This window comes from Lagopus muta, chromosome 7 (genome assembly GCF_023343835.1).
Source record: "Lagopus muta isolate bLagMut1 chromosome 7, bLagMut1 primary, whole genome shotgun sequence".
NCBI lineage: Eukaryota > Metazoa > Chordata > Aves > Galliformes > Phasianidae > Lagopus > Lagopus muta.
This window is the reverse complement of record NC_064439.1, coordinates 27,199,528-27,212,140: the sequence shown is the minus strand read 5'-3', so window position 1 is coordinate 27,212,140 and position 12,613 is coordinate 27,199,528. Positions and strand designations below refer to the sequence as shown.

General features: G+C 34.9%; 1 protein-coding gene across 2 annotated transcripts in view; it reads left to right on the top strand.

The window, feature by feature from the left end:
- The window catches only part of DGKB (diacylglycerol kinase beta), a 368,802-nt gene that overhangs the window by 253,333 nt on the left and 102,856 nt on the right, over positions 1 to 12,613 (top strand). The gene's annotated exons all lie outside the window — the stretch shown is intronic.

Sequence of the window (12,613 nt, the reverse complement as noted above, 5' to 3'; positions counted from 1 at the left end):
AGGTCATATTTCTGCATTAACACATTTCTATTTATTTCCTTTTGCTTTAAGTGATAATTTGTGAGTTTAGATATGATATAAAAGTGAGGAAGGTGCTGAACTACTCAACATGACAAAAAGTTGGCTCTGGTAAGTGCAACTAGAAAGACTTCTCAGTACAGAGGTGATTTTCCGAACTCAGAGCTTGCATTTTAGCTGGTTGAGGTGTAAGATGCTGTTCAGGTATCTTTGCACTGCTAGCTATTAACGACAGCAGATTTGACTTTTTTTTTTTTTTTTTCCTACCATGTCCACACATTTAATGCATCAGCAGATTCAGGTATCAAGAAGGTGTAAATGGCACTTTATCCTATTTATTCAGAAAAATTGTGTATTGCAGCTATTTATTTGTAAGTTCTTGGCAAAATATTTGTTTTATCATGTTGCTAAAGAGAGCAGTTCTCCTTACAGGAGAATGTACTATTGGACTGTCACATTTTGATTATGCTGATAAAATGAAGTCTTCCCTCTCTCCCTCACAGCAGCAGAGCTTTACAATTTCCTCTTTTCTTCTATATACCTTTAATGCTCAGGAGGTGCTGTATTCAGAAAAGAGCCTTGTTTGCACAAGTATTCCCATCAGCCTGGGGGACAGAGTCCGTAATTTCACTTTGAATCTTTTAGCAACAAGAAATTGCATTTATATTTGTGTGAAATACTGATTTTTATTGTTATTTAAAAAAAAAAGAGTAGGATCTTGAAAAATTGATTGATAGTCTGATTTGGTTTTATATTTATAAAGTATGTATATATGTTTCTATGCAACTAGATCATAGCAGAAAAACCATTTCCTTTTATTTACAAGGCAATTGAGATTGTCATTGTATTTTACCTTTAGAAGCAGAGAATGTTCATTTTCTTTCAAACGCCATTCATTGAAAGAGGATAATTATGGTTTATTTCACAGACTGCCAGAAGGAAAATGTATCTTTGAGAAGTTTCATTTCCCTTAAGTTGCTCATTTTCTATAGGAAGACAGAGCTATTAAGTAACATATTCATGACGAAGATTGATTAAAATGGCATAAAGGACTATCTTAGGTCTAAGTACAGGGATTTACACATATAACTCCTATGACTTTAAATGCAGTAGATGAAATTAACTCTGGCTATTGTCTGAAAAGAAAAAAGAAGAAAAAAAAAAAAAGTAAATTGGTTTATACAGAGAGCTATGTGAAGGTGGGAGGGATGGCATTTTAAGTACCAACCAAGAAGTAGAAAGTTACTTATTGTTTTAGGGAATACCTATAGTGTAACCTGTAAACTAAGCTAAGTTCTGTACCAGCAGTATTAATGCAGTATTCTGGTAGGACTCTCTTTGGCTGCTAAACAGTGAAAACTTTGTCTTGCTGATGTGGCCAAGCTTCTTAGTATAACATTCAGCCAACTTCTTGGAGCGGCTCAGGCCTCTCTACAGTGAATGATGCAGCTTCCCATCTATGTTTGAGCTGGGTCTGCCTTGCATCTGCAGAAAGCTGATCTGAAATCATTCACAACAGGTGCAATGACTAAATCTGATTTGCTGTGCAACTCTTTTACCTTATTCACTTGAGTAAGTCAGTACTTGTATGGCAGCCATGCAGTTTGTGAAGATGTGCTAAATGATAAGAGTTGTGACGTCCTATGTTTAGATATTCCATTGACATTTTCATTGTGGCAAAACTGATCAGTTTTCTGCAAGCTTTTTTTCTTCCATTTTTAGTACTAAAGCCTGCAGATTTGCTGATGTTTATCTATGTAAAGACTCAATTTATACTTGAAAATACACCTGGCTAGATGTAAAAGTCTATAATAGCTTTTTTACATATGAAAAGAAAAGCCAAACATCATCTTTTATAAATTCAGTTGTTTCTTCATTATGCTTGTTTCTTCATTATGCTCTGACCTCTGCTACTGTATTTTGGCAGCTCACCCAGCAGAGTGGCAGTAGCGTGGTGTGACTGGTCTACAGCTCTGTTTTCTGACATAACAGACCAGTAGTTGTTATTTAAAATTCATTATGCTATTCTTAAAATGTGAATGTTTGTACAAAATGCATTGGGACATTGCCCCTTTCTGGAGTAATTCCAGTGAAACTGTCAGTTTTATACCAAGAAGTTATAACACGCCATAGCTCAGGGCAGAATTCTACATGTTCTGCACCTCTAAATGTGAATGATTTAAAAAAACAAAAAACCAAAACCAAAACCAAAAAAAAAAAAAAAAGTTTTCAGAGGACAAATGTTATTGTGAGTGAGTACTTAACAGATACATTTAATTGACACTTCAGGTTCTGTAATCACATAACTAAGTGCCTTTTCTGCTACTTCATCCATGCTCCATTCCATAACAAACATTAAAAGAAAAAAAAATCTATTGGATATATCTTCTACAGATTTGTATATTGATTCATTTACACATAAACCTTAAAAAAATCATATTTCTCATATGTATAGCATCATTAACTCTTATTGCAGAAAACTAAACCTGTCTGAGGTTAAAAACTATCCCCCATCTTAGTTATTAAAAGAAAAGAAAAAAAGCACCGTATTCTATTATGGTATTTTATTGCAGAGTTTTTCTTTAATTAACAAAGTGAAAACATCTGTTACTATTTCAGCATACTTTGTGAGTTTCTTATCTATTTTATAATTGATGTATTTCTCTGCTTCTGAAATTTTTCAGGTATTTGTAAATGTTGCTGTTTTTCTAGAAGCTTACAAAAAGTCAGCAATTAACTGCAACAGGTGTTTCCTTTCCTGGGGAAGGGAATGTATGTGATTATTGTAATTTAGATTCCTGTGTCAGTTAAGGAATTGGTCTGTTAAAAGCAAGGCATTGAAAATTATAAAAATGAAGTAGAAAGGTTGGAAAAATTTAAGACTGTGACTGTTTTAACTCTTCCAGCTTCTCTGTACATGTGAATGTTATGGGTGATTACCATATTCCCCCCCCACCCACCCCCCCAGCGATTGTGGATTTGTGTGTATATGGTTTAGATTTTCAGTAATATTTTCTGATGCCAGACTCGTTCTTGCATTGTGAGCTTTGTGCAAAAAGCTGCATCAACCATTCTGAAATATTTAATTTGTTTAATGGCAGATAAGTATTCTCTAGGAATGTCTGATAATGTATTACCCTATTGGTTGCTTATTTAACTCTGCCCAAGGTGTCTAATATCTTAGATTAAAGATGCAGAAATAAAAATAGAGTATTCTGACAGATGATTTTTGGCTGCTGTGGCACATAATCATGCACTCTGATCCATTCTAATTTCCTATTACTTGTTAATGCAAAAGATGTTCTATTGACAGCAATTTAATTTTGAGTAACTAGAGAAGAGCAAGTTTCAGTTATTACATTATTATTATTTTGTTTTTTAAGGTAAAATATTCCAAAAGCATTTGTTACATGAAGAACATAGTAAGACCACAGATGGGTTGTATATATACTTGTATTACTCACTGGATATAGAAGTAGATTTTACAAGAGAAAATTGTTTGTGTATGAGAAGTAAAGAGGATGCAGAAAAGGAAGCATATACTAAAGCAAAAAATATCAAGTTCTGTCGGCTGTATTTTTTTTTTAAAGGAAAAGCTACATTTGTTCTGTGGTTCTTTTTTCCTCACTCTGCTATAACTTGTGTTAACCATTCAAGTATACTTCAACTATAAATATACTTTGGCATCATGCAAGTATTTTACTAGTGACTAATTACATTGCAAGGAGAGATTTTTGCAGATTTTTTTTTTCTTCATGGTTGGTTTTATAATTAATTTAAAGATTCCTTTTTTTCTTTTTTCTCCTTCATATAAGCACTCATGATCTGGTAGGGAATATGGTATAGCAAAAGCATGGAAAGCATGGGTCCAGACGTACCTACAGAAAGCACTGTGGTAGCGTTGTTTCAGCCAGATATTTACGGAGATGAAGTGTAATTCTGGTAACTTTGTGCACTTGTGCTGATGATAAGTCAAATTTGGTCAGACTGTGTACCAGTAAACTGTTCAATTTTTACCAGCTGCTTTTAAATCGTAGCCTCCCTCCTGACACTGGCAAGCATTGCAGGTTGTTTATAAGAGCACATTGTAAAGTAGCCTGTATTGGAAAGCATGAGCTGCGCAACAAATTAATGGCATTGTGAGGTGCTGCCTGCTGAGGTGAAAATAAATTGTAAGAAAATGTGGAGAGACAGGTAATGGGCAGTAGCTATGCTGCGCAACACTTTTCAAACTGCTTCTGACTGTGTGCCAATAGATATGGCAATAACTGTCAACAAGATTTACAATACTTTCACATTTACACAGTGAGAGTAGAAAGGTTGAAAGAGTTCTATAATTTTATTTAAAATTTAGCGCCAACTATTTCTGGACCTACTATTTCCAGGCAACAGGGTTACATACACTGCTCGTCTTTCATATGTGTCAGTGGGAGAGGTTTTTGTTATCATCGGAAGTCCTTGAAATTGGACGTAAGAAAAATAGCACTGGAGTGGGGATATATGCTTCATTGTAAAATCCGTATGGGTACAGATTTTGTCATTTATTGTATATGTTGTGATCTCTGATAGCACTAATCTGTGCTACCCATTCGTAGCTCCAGTAGGTGGTTCCTGCAAGGAAGACATTTTCTAGTTGTGCTTTTTTCCATGATATTGAGAAGGCATAGCTTATTGCTACTTGCATTGGCTTTGTGTCCCTACAGTGATGCATTCTATGCTGCAGAAATCTGCAAGAGACAAACTGAAGAATTTTAATGGCCCATAGTACAAGAATCAGGAGTTGTCCCATTATCCTTTTCATGAGTATTCAGGTACTTGTATTTACACTTAAAATAGCTTTTGATAGTTGTTAGTGCTGCACAAGTGGTAAATAATTTCTTTCCAGGCTGCCAAAAAGCTTTTTTTTCTGTGGCTTCAGCTGCTAACCAGTAGGAAAGCTACTTTAAAACATGGACTAGAGTAGCTATGGATTTATAATCACAGATTATCTGTGTGTCATTGTGATCATTCTGATGATCTCTTTCTTTTGCAGGTCTACTATACTTTTGATGTCATTGCTTTTTCTGTACTCTCCTGTATAAGGAGGGGGAAAAATGGCATTTTTAGAAGCCAATGAATAATCTGAGGCTGACCAAACAATGCCTTATATTACTTTATATTAAACTTTTGAAAAATTGGCAGTTAGTGACTATTATTTATACGTTCTGTGCCAGCACTCGAAGATCTCAGACACCAGACATTTGATAAACACAGATCAAATGGATGTTTCCTGATTGAGGAATCGAAGGATAATTTAGTCTGGAAGGGATCTATAAAGGTCAGACAAACCAGCCCTCTGCGCTCAGAGTAGGTCTAATTAGATCAGGTTGCTCGGGGGATTGTCTAGTACTTGCAAAGTCTAAGAATTTATGATCTGAAGTTCATCTTCTAAAATCTAAAGATTTGATCCTTCAGTGCTAGGTCAGGAAGTTCTATTTTGCTTGGTGTGACCCTAATTCAAACATTTAGTCTATTATTTGTTTTTTCATGTTTCTTATTCACTCTATCATAGACTTTGCCAACCCAACCATCCTATCCCAGTGGCTCCTACTGTTTAAGATTCTCTTATAAGATCCTTCCTTCTTGAAAGGGCTTCAGTATTCCCACCCAACTGCAAAATCAGTACTGTAATGTGAAACTACTGTGGAACTGCCACCTCAACTGGTATATTGTGCTCTGGAATCAATCCTCTCATCACTTTTTCTGATCTACATTCCTGACTTTTCATCTTGCTTCAGTTTATAAGCTTAAAATGATATGTTTAGTAGTTCTTTTACATACCTAATTAACTCATTGATGATCAGCGTGGAGGCACAGAGGCACACACTGAATTGTAAGTTTGCATTTAAATCCGGTTAGAGGCAGTTGAAATTAGGTCTGTTCCTAAAACCTGTGTTATCTTCTAGGAAGTCTTCTTTGTTTATCCAGAATCTAGATATATTTGAGAATACAGTTTTCCTTCTAAGTTGCTTTTATTTCTCTTTATTGACTTCATATTTCATGCTTGTTTTTATTTCTATTTTTTTTTATTCTGAGAAAGTGTCTAAAAGTTTGTGACCTGCATTCCAAAAGTATTACAGACTTACAGTTATTACCTTAGTGTCCAAATGCCTTTGTTTCAAGTTACCACCTACAGATTCTCAAAAGTTTCCCATAGGTGGCCATTTTTTCTTGGCTGTGTGGAAAATACTCCTCATAACTAAACTTAATAAATGTATATAAAACCTTAAAAATAGTCTTTACTAGTTTGGGGATATTTAGAAATGTAACCTAAGAATTGATAAAATGGATGATTAGGTCTTTAGAGGGTGAAAAAAGTTATTCTACTAAGAAACAATCAGCAGTTTTTGTTACAGCATCGGAAATCATATTAAGATGTAGACACTTTGGGAATTACTGAGTAAGACATAATCAGAAGACATTTAAAACATCAGAAAATAATTGCTGTATAATTAATTTGGGGGCGATGGAATTGATTAATCTCACACTGTCTGAAGCAATTTGTGTAACTCACTTTCTACAGGTGAAAATCTGTGTGGTTAGTCTCATGCACTGACCGTGCTTTTCAGCTATAAAATTGCCACTCATTTATCAAAACATATAAAGCTATTTATTTTATCTATCAACTCATGAGGATACTTCTGATGTTTGTTTTTAAATATTATTATAATATTTTAAATATGCTCACTAAATTTGGCTGTAATTTATTCCATTTTAAATTCCTAGTTAGGAAGAGTGACGAGAGGTTGTTAACTTTTGCAGGCCAAATTTGAGGACAAGTGATAGATTTATCAAACTAAATTTTTGGACAGTGTAAAAACAAATTTTAAAGAAACTTGTAGAAGTATAGTGTTGATCTTAAAGGACCTCATAAATCATGTTTAACCTGAGATGAGTTGTCAGTATCTCTTTAGCCAGTATAAGAAAGTCAAATTTATACATTAAATTTTAATTCTGGAGTACAGTTTTAACAAGCATCCAAACCATTTAGATAAAGCAGCATATGAAAATCTCCAATGTTAGAAGTTATCAGCCATGTAAAATTAGTGCTATATTTATGAATTCTATATCTTTAGCTTTCCGTTTATCACATTTCTGAGTATGACTTATTTCCTTTGCTTAAAAAATAAAAAAAAGAGATTTTATTAAAGTAATGGAAAAATAATGTTTAACTGTATGATCTGTTTAAGATATCCTTCAAAACTCTCCTAAGGCTACCCATTCCAGTTTGGTGGTACTTCAGTTTAACCTGTCAGTGTTCAAAAGTTATTTCTTTATGGGCTAACTAGAAGACTGTATAAAACCTATTTTGAATAATTTAAAAATGCTGAATGGTATGTCTTGTCAAAATCTAGAGGGGGAAAAAAAAATACAAAAAGCCCACCAAAGTGTCAGATATTTCTTGACAGTAATAGCAAGGCTTTGGATCTATTTGAGAGATAGGTAGTTAAAGAAAATTTCACTTATCAGTCGGCTCATGGAGAAAGATTTGTTCTGCTGTGGAAATGAAAGGACTGTTAAAACAAAAGCTAATAGGAGAGAAGATGGCCTTTCAGCTTTAAAAGTGGAGGAACTACTTGCAACAACTTGAAAGAGAGGTGACACTGTGACCAGTGAATTCAAAAAATCTCTAGATTCCTTTCATTGTACATGCATTAAATTTCTTTTGGTCTAGACCATGTTTGATTTTTTTTTTTTTTTTTTCCTTTAAGGGATTTGGGCGTAATCTTAACGTATGTTCCATCATTATAGGAATCTGACAGTTACATGAAGTTTATGACAAGTTTTGCCAATGTGAGCTGCAAGATAATTGACAAAATGTTTCTAGATAATTGAAAAAGAAAAGTCCATTTAACTAATGTGTAATTCTTAAGAGCATGGTAGATCATGATTCTTATCTAGCAAATAAAAAAAAGAAAAGCAAATGAAGTTGTCTACCTAGGTTATGTTGGTAGGGAATAGGAAGTCAGAGGAGTGCATACTTCTGCTGTCACTGGAAAGTACTTCATGCCGTGCATTATAGCTTCTCAAAAAGGCATATATACAGTCTGGACATTGCTGTTGTGAAGATTTGCATGATGATAGCAGCACTGTGAGTTTTATACTGTAAAGTATGTTTGTTTATAGTTGCTGTATTACAAAGATAATCTTGAATCTAAGAAAATCTGCCTTAATCTGGGAAGTTAACTAACCAGTAAACAAAGTAAATCTCTTAATTGATTGTCATAAAATATGGTTTTGCTTAATGTGCATCAGCTGACAACCTCCCAACAAGTTTTCCATAAACACCTGTGCAATCAGAGGACACTTACTGATGAGTATATAGCAGACTATCCTTAATTGTGTAACAACTTTTGTATGTAAACACTGCTTCCTAGTAGTGCTTATTAATGCATTCTTCTTAGTAACAGGTTTTGTGCATTAAACCAACCACATCTTGAGATCACCCAAATTCTTATGTCAGTGGCTACTTTTCTTCCTCTTTGACTTTCCTGACCTCCCACCACAGCTGTTCATACAGTAATTATCATCCAGTGGAGCATGATGCTATAAAGCAAGCTTGCATTTTAAAAATAGACCTGTTAATTTAGCGTAAGCTTTCATTTTAAAAGAACAAATCTGAAATTTGCAGAGGAGGTCGAGAATTAAAATGTTATTTTAAAGCAATGGCTTATTTTCTTAAAGTACTTACGTATCCCCACTTCACCCACCCGTAACAAAATACTTTCTAATTGACAAGAGTTCAGCCAGCTCTGAATTGGTATGTGAATACAAGACCGCATAGCTAATCGTTTCATTTAGAGGACCACACACAGTTGCTAAACATGTGAGGAAAGCAAGCTGACAGATGTCCGCATCCCCTGGCTCTAAGAATAATAATAACCCTCCAACCTAACAGACTGCAAGCAGGAAAGACTCACAGTGCAGTCACCTTTCCACCCACCCTGAGAACCAAATACATTCCTGCAACTTTTTACATGGTTTATCCCAGTCCACAGATAGAAGTAGCACATTTTAGCAGCGTTGAATAGATTCCCCATATAATAGGAGCTTAATTTCTACCCTTTGTAATACAAAAAGGAAAAAAAAAAAAAAAGTTATTTTCTCTATTGTAAAGTCATAGAAGTCATCTCAGTCTCCTGGAGGCAAAGATAAGAGATGAGCATTCTTTAAACCAAGCAGAAGGCTGGTAATGCAGACTGAAGTTACCAGATAGGTAATGGTTTAGTAGCTTTCCAGAATTAGTAGGTAAAGTACCTCCTGTCTGTCTGGTGCCCTTCACAAAAGGCTGGGAATCTCCTAAATTATTCTGCCACAAATGGAGTCTGTACTCACAGCTCAATGTCTTCTGCATAGCTGATATTTCAGTAAAGCTTTCAGTTGCAGACAAAATGCCTGAAAATCTTAAAGGCTCAAAAACTGAGTGGAAAATAAAGAACAGTATTTCTTTAGGGGGAAAAAAAATCGTGGCTATTGAATATTACTCATTTGTTCTAACTACCTAAAACTAAAGCTGGCAGCAGTTTTTGCAGTCTATTATAAGAACGGCAGAAGCAGAATTTGAATATTTGTCTAGATTTTTGGAAGAGAAGCAATTTTGCTGCTATCTTTTTGCATTTAGAAAATTCCCAGCTTCAAAAACTGGAAATATTCTTAACAATTTAAAGTTAAGAGCATGTAAAAACTGTATGTTTTCACCTTCAATTCTTTCCTGACATACTGAGCAGATTTTGAAATCTGTGTCACTGCACAGGATGCTCAGGAAGAAATGTTTGTATAGAGCCACGGTCTTTTAATTACAGTCTGTGTTTATACTAATATCACAGCCATCAGCATCTGCATCCATGCAGTGTCAGCAGTAATTAGCACTGAATATATAGGCCTCTGCCTAAGAAGAACTGCTGAATGTATGATTTAACAGCACTAGAAGTGCTCTGTCACTATCCCCCACACACCAAAAAAAAAAACATTTTTAGTATGAACTACAAGAGTCTAAAAAGGAGTTGCTATTTAAGTACAGAACCCAGCTTATTCTGCACAAACTTCCTCAAACAGACAAAATCCAAGTTAGTTGAAGACAGAAGGTGGTAGACGTGTGAGCAGTATAACGCAGCACAAGCAGGGGCACGTCTTGTTTGACCTGAAAAATTCAGTCCCAGTCCCACTGACTTTCATACATTTGTGGCTGTGGTTATTCTTGTTAAGGAGGTAGCCCACTGCTAAGACAGCAGTACAACTTCCCTTTTCAGTACTAAGTATCTCACTGCAATATTTGTCTTCTAGGTTACTGGTATTCAAAACTGAGGTTTTGTTGCTTTTTTTTTTCTTAAAACAAAATAATGCGTCTTCTTAACAGCATGCAGAACACAGTTCCAAAACCACAGGGAGGGTAAATTCATTTTTATTTTATTTTTAAATAATGGAACATTTGTACTATCTGAAATGAAAGTCTGTCTTCAGCTGGAGGTTTCTCTTCTTCTCTCAGTTGTGGGGTTTTGGGTGCAGGAAGCTCACTGAAAGATGGGTGAAAATTGTAAATAATTTAAAAAAAAAAAAACTATACATTATGAAATCTTCTGTTCCTTGCTGAATTTGTTTTGGCATACAGAGACACTAATGCACCTGTGGAGGGAATGTTCTCTGTAATGGATGACATCTGGTTTGAAGACAAAAGTGGAGTGTCAGTAGACATAGTTAAGGGAATGACAGTGGTGAGAGCCAATCTTGCTGGCAACTGCAGTGAGGTCTCTGAACAACTGTTTCAAAACGCACTCAGCTTCCACAGAAAAACCTGCATGTATTTCTGGGATATCCGTGACTTTCTTACATGCACTGTTGGATGGTTTGTTTATTTATTTTGTTTTGAATGCAAATAGATGCTGGTGTTAAACAGCAGAACATCCTCTGTGTGTACATGCTTATATGTGCATAAATCAAAATATTATATAAATGAATGGGAAAATAAGGAAATAGAATGATCTCTGCTTTTAAAAATCCTATTAAAAAAAAAAAAAAAGCAGCTCCTAGTTGACAGTGGTGACATACACTGTTAGTTCTTACTTTATTACTAGAAATTAAATTTAAAAACGATTCATTTCTATGTATTATAGTGAATACTGCATAGCTTTTTTTTCAGAAATGCCCAGACTGTTTTGTTGCATGTAAGTGATTGTTCTTTCCTACCATGCTGTAAGAATAATTTCCATCAAGAGCAATTATTATATAACTATTCCAGATTAGCATACAGCTATTCCTAATCAATCTTTACATTCTGGTAAGATCTAGGTAGAGAAAGATCTCCCAAAATTAATAGAGGAAACTGAAGAAGACAGGTAGACTTTTGTAGGTGCACCGTCTGTCTTGCAAACCTTGGTATACAGATCACTGTCTCTGAGGTTCATCATGCACATGTTTCAACGGAAACTGCGCTGTAGTTGTCTGCCTAACGATTCTTGCTGTGCTCCTGATGTAGACTTTTGAGATAGATCAGATGAATTGGGTTATGGTCATACCTATTATTCTGAGAGACAGATATGGTGATGAGTTGCTACATTTACTTATTGACATGGATGTTGCCTTCAGAACTATTTGTGAAGACGTACTAGATGAAACAAAAGATGCTCACATAACCAGTCCACTAATGCAGCTGTGGTGAAATAGTCTAAAAGGAACTTGAGATAAACTTAGAAGACTTTCCTGTAGTAATCCCTTTTCCTAATATATGCTACCTTAATATGTCAATATTTCACTTATATTTGTGTGTCTGAGATAATGCTAATAAAGCGTTCAGACGCTATCATCATTTAGTGTTATTTCTTAGCATGGGATGTGCATCAATATGATGCAAACCAGGTGACACTCAGCTAAATCAGGCCATGACAGATGTGCATTTTTCCAGCAGATGATCTAAAAGATCACAAGGAGCAGGCGTGGGGCAGAGAGACCTCAGGTGAGGGATCTAAACAAATATGGAACATATTTGGAACATATTCTCTGTACAGCAGATGAATATTCTGCAGAATTCGACAGTAATGACTACGAGATTTTAATGGCAATGTTAGTTATCTCTTTCTCCCACAAAGAGGTTCTCTTATGTTCCAAAAGCAGCAAATTCTCTGTGATCCTTCATGAATTTTATTTTTTTCATTAGGAGCTAGCAATATGACCCAGGTATATCCATTTAAAGTTACTGTGACTATTATTCTTACAGGCAGTGATTATTCCTGCAGATATAGTGTAACTAATATGATTTAGGAAAAGCTTTGGAATACATTGCAGTGATGAGAAGAGACTTAAGCGCTATTCAAATCAAAAGTGAGCATGAGTTTCTTCCTCTCTTGTGTTGTATTTGATACAGTAGTATGTAAGTTGTGAAAACTAATAGATGAAATATTTCAGAACATGTGACCTGTGAAGCTTTCATCATTCAGAAAGGACCTCAGAGTAGAAATAATTTTTTAAGTGACTATTTTTCCAGTAGAAATATATTTGTGAATAACATTACTGTTAGATAAGTAAAATTTAAAAAGTGTGTTTATTTGTATACGTTTGGGAA